This window comes from Brassica napus, unplaced genomic scaffold, assembly GCF_020379485.1.
Source record: "Brassica napus cultivar Da-Ae unplaced genomic scaffold, Da-Ae ScsIHWf_2133;HRSCAF=2785, whole genome shotgun sequence".
NCBI lineage: Eukaryota > Viridiplantae > Streptophyta > Magnoliopsida > Brassicales > Brassicaceae > Brassica > Brassica napus.
Genome location: NW_026015545.1, coordinates 4,580 through 9,475, shown reverse-complemented (window position 1 = coordinate 9,475; position 4,896 = coordinate 4,580). Strand labels below are relative to the sequence as shown.

The window sequence follows — 4,896 nt, the reverse complement described above, 5'->3', positions numbered from 1 at the left end:
AGCCAGCTTTTTTTTTTTTTTCTCGCTTTTGGATCCTATTTTTTTATACGTCAGCGGTTACAAAATCAAATCGTATTGAGAGCCTCGACGCGTGTCCGAGCTCGTCTGAGAGCTAGATTAGCCTCAATTGTTGTCTCTTGCCTTCAGCTTTTCTCAAGTTCGCCTGCTATTTCAAGAGTTTGTGAGCTTCTTGGGGATCCATGTCACTATCTTCTCTGCATCATTTACTAAAATAGAATTTCATTATTGCCTATTCTAGCAAAAACCCGCCATCAGAGCCATTGTTAACCATTGGTATTAAGGCGTATTTTCAAAATACCTCTATATCAACCTGTGGCATCGGCGCGTGATTTGGTATACGCCAATTTGTCCCCACTATTAGTAGATAAAATGATTTCTTTTACTTTGAATCCCAAACAATTCGATTCGGAGGTCCAGTACACAAAGATTTAAGGTCATTTCTTCAATTTACTCTCCATTTCTAAGTTCGTAGCCTTCGCAGTAGCTTCCTCGATGTTACCCACTAAGTAAAAGGCCTGTTCAGGAAGAGAATCAAATTCTCCGGAAAGGATCAAATTAAACCCTCTAATTGTTTCCGCTAGCCCAACATATTTTCCGGAGAACCTGTAAATACTTCTGCTACGAAAAAAGGTTGTGATAAGAAACGCTCAATCTTCGTGCTCTTGCGACGGTTAAGCGATCCTCTTCGGATAATTCGTCCAACCCCAGGATAGCTATAATGTCCTGCAGCTCCTTGTAACGTTGTAAAGTTTGCTTACTTGTTGCGCAGTTTCATAATGTCCTCGCCAACGATTCGAGGTTGTAGCATAGTGACGTGAATCTAAAGGATCTACCGCTGGATAGATACCTTAGCAGCTAATCCTCTTGATAGTACGGTAGTCGCATCTAATGTGCAAATGTGGTGGCAGGAGCAGGGTCAGTCAAATCGTCTTGCAGTACATAAACTGCTTGAATAGAGGTTATGGACCCTTTTTTCGTAGTAGAAGTCGTCTTCTTTCTTGTAAAGAACCCATTTCGGTACTAAGGTGGGTTGGTAACCCACAGCAGCAGGCATTCTACCCAATAAAGCGGATACCTCGGATCCTGCTTGTACAAAACGGAAGATATTGTCGATAATAGAAGTAAGTCTTGCTCATTAACATCTCGGAAATATTTCTGCCATAGTTAAGGCAGTCAGACCAACTCTCATACGAGCTCCCGGCGGTTCATTTCTCTGACCGTAGACTAGGCTACTTGGAGTCGCACGGTTTAGTTCATTAATGACTCCAGATTCTTTCATTTCCATGTACAGATCATTTCCTTCACGAGTTCGTTCGCCTACTCCACCAAATACGGATACACCCACCATGAGCTTTGGCAATTGTTGTTGATCAATTCCATAATTAGTACTGTTTTACCCACGCCAGCCCCACCGAATAGTCCGATTTTCCCCACGACGATAAGGGCCAAAGATCTACTACTTTAATTCTGTTTCAAAAATAGATAAGGTTGTATCTAAGTCTATAAAAGCAGGCGCGGATTTATGGATAGGAGATGTTGTGAGAGTATCGACAGGCACCTAAATTATCAACAGGTTCCCCAAGTACATTGAAAAATTCGTCCTAGAGTCGCTCCGCCGACTGGAACACTTAGAGGATTTCCCATATCAACCACGTCCATCCCCTCTCTTTAAAACCCTCGGTCGCGCTCATAGCTACAGCTTCTAACTCGGTTGTTTCCTAATAATTGCTGTACTTCACAAGTCACATTAATTTCTTGACCAAGCGTATCTCGACCCTTAACCACCAGAGCATTGTAAATATTAGGCATCTTGCCCGGGGGAAAGGCTACATCCAGTACCGGACCAATGATTTGGGCAATACGTCCCCGGTTGTTTTTTTACGTATGATTGAAACCGCTGGATCCGAAAGTAAGTAGGATTTATTCTCATAATAAAAAAATATGTTCAACTTTGTTGCGAAATTTTTCGAATACAGAAAAAATCCGATAGTAAATTCAATTGGTTAATTCAATAATAAATGGGAGTAAGCACTCGATTTCATTGGTACCACCCAAGCGAATATGCAATTCCATTTTTTACTTATTAAATTCAATGAAGGAATAGTCGTTTTCAAGCTCAACTAACCAAAACCTAGTTTTAAAATAAAAAAATATGAATAAAAAAAATTTTGTGGAAAGTCTTGATTTATTTGTCATAATAGGCAAGACTTTGTTTATCTAGCCAATTCCGAAATGGAATCTTTATGATTCATTATTTCGATCTCATTAGCCTTTTTTTTTTCATATTTTCATTTTAGCATATCCGGTTATGCGTCCCATCGATATCAACCCCCCTTGTTTTTCATTTCATGGATGAATTCCGCATATTGTCAATCTAGGATTACATATAAACATCTATTCGTCAAGAGTGATTTATTATTATTTTAATATTAAATATTCGATTTATAAAAAGTCAAAGATTCAAAACTGGAAAAACAAGTATTAGGTTGCGCTATACATATGAAAGATATACAATAATGATGTATTTGGCGAATCAAATATCATGGTCTAATAAAGAATCATTCTGATTAGTTGATAATTTGTGAACAGATTCCTGTGAAAAAGGTAATTAAATCTATTCCTAATTTATGTCGAGTAGACCTTGTTGTTTTGTTTTATTGCAAGAATTCTTAATTCATGACTTGTAGGGAGGGACTTATGTCACCACAAACAGAGACTTAAAGCAAGTGTTGGATTCAAAGCTGGTGTTAAAGAGTATAAATTGAATTATTTTTATCCTGAATATGAAACCAAGGATACTGATATCTGGCAGCATTCCGAGTAACTCCTCAACCCGGAGTTCCACCTGAAGAAGCAGGGGCTGCGGTAGCTGCTGAATTTCTACTGGTACATGGACAACTGTGTGGACCGATGGGCTTACCAGCCTGACCGTTACAAAGGACGATGCTACCACATCGAGCCCGTTCCAGGAGAAGAAACTCAATTTATTGCGTATGTAGCTTACCCATTAGACCTTTTTGAAGAAGGGTCTGTTACTAACATGTTTACCTCAATGTGGGTAACGTATTTGGGTTCAAAGCCCTGGCTGCTCTACGTCTAGAGGATCTGCGAATCCCTCCGGCTTATACTAAAACTTTCCAGGGACCACCTCATGGTACCAAGTTGAAAGAGATAATTGAACAAGTATGGACGTCCCCTATTAGGATGTACTATAAACCTAAGTTGGGGTTATCCGCGAAGAACTATGGTAGTAGAGCAGTTTTGAATGTCTACGTGGTGGACTTGATTTTACCAAAGATGATGAGAATGTGAACCTCAACCATTTATGCGTTGGAGAGAGACCGTTTCTTATTTTGTGCCGAAGCTATTTATAAATCACAGGCTGAAAACAGGTGAAATCAAAGGACATTATTTGAATGCTACTGCGGGTACATGCGAAGGAAGAAGAAATGATGAAAAGAGCTATTATTTGCCAGAGAATTGGGAGTTCCTATCGTAATGCATGACTACTTAACAGGGGGATTCACCGCAAATACTAGTTTGGCTCATTATTGCCGAGATAATGGCCTACTTCTTCAACATCCACCGTGCAATGCACGCTGTTATTGATAGACAGAAGAATCATTGGTATGCACTTCCGTGTACTAGCTAAAGCTTTACGTCTATCGGGTGGAGATCATGTTCACGCGGGTACAGTAGTAGGTTAAACTTGAAGGAGACAGGGAGTCAACTTGGGCTTGTTGATTTACTGCGCGATGATTATGTGAAAAAGACCGAAGTCGTGGTATCTTTTTCAATCAAGATGGGTCTCACTACCAGGTGTTTCTACCTGTGCTTCAGGGGGTATTCACGTTTGGAATATGCTGCTTTGACCGAGATCTTTGGAGATGATTCCGTACTACAATTTGGTGGCGGAACTTTAGGCCACCCTTGGGGAAATGCACCGGGTGCCGTAGCAACCGAGTAGCTCTAGAAGCATGTGTACAAGCTCGTAATGAGGGACGTGATCTTGCAGTCGAGGGTAATGAAATTATCCGTGAGGCTTGCACATGGAGTCCTGAACTAGCTGTGCTTGTGTGAAGTATGGAAGGAGATCACATTTAACTTCCCAACCATCGATAAATTAGATGGCCAAGACTAGAATTAGATTAGTAATTCACGTCCGTTTTATTAGGTTAATTGCAATTAAACTCGGCTCAATCCTTTTAGTAAAAAAAAAAGATTGAGCCGAGTTTATCTAGTGTATATACTGTGTTTTGATAGATACATACTTAATCTAGATATACAAAATCTGAAAAAAAAAAGAAGATTAAACACAACTACACTTTTGTATTGTAGTGTCCACAAGAAATTCTATACGAAATATGGATTCTTAGGATTTTTTTATTCTTTTTTTAAGTTTCGTGTCAGGGCTTGAACCAAGTATCCCCACTTCTTCTACCCATTCTGCATGTTGTCCTTTTCTTTTTCATTTCCGTATTGACATAAACACTTTTTTTTTTATATTAGTATACGAGATTTTACTAAAAAAGTTCTTCATATCGCTTATATTCATTAAGCGAAGAACAAATATTTCTTTTTTTTAATGAGAATTTACCACCAATATAAGAAAATCCTTATTTTCATTTAGAATGAAATTTATTAATTCAATTGCTTTTACTTAATAATCTTAGCAATTTAGCAATTGCTTGACATGCTTTGCTTACTCTGAATAGAAAATGAACCTTTCAAATTTTTTTTTGCATTTTCAATTTTTTTCATTGAATGACTATTCATCTATTGTTATTTTATTTTCATGTAAATAGAGGCCAGAAGCTCTATGGAAAAATCGTGGTTCAATTTGATGTTTCTAAGGGAGAATTGGAATACAGAGGC

General features: G+C 38.5%; 2 pseudogenes; one reads left to right on the top strand and one right to left on the bottom strand.

Annotated features, from left to right (window-relative positions):
- Nucleotides 1–429: 429 nt before the first annotated feature.
- LOC125600140 lies at nt 430–1,896 on the bottom strand (annotated as a pseudogene).
- Nucleotides 1,897–2,434: 538 nt separating this feature from the next.
- LOC125600141 lies at nt 2,435–4,503 on the top strand (annotated as a pseudogene).
- The last annotated feature ends 393 nt before the right edge of the window (nt 4,504–4,896 follow it).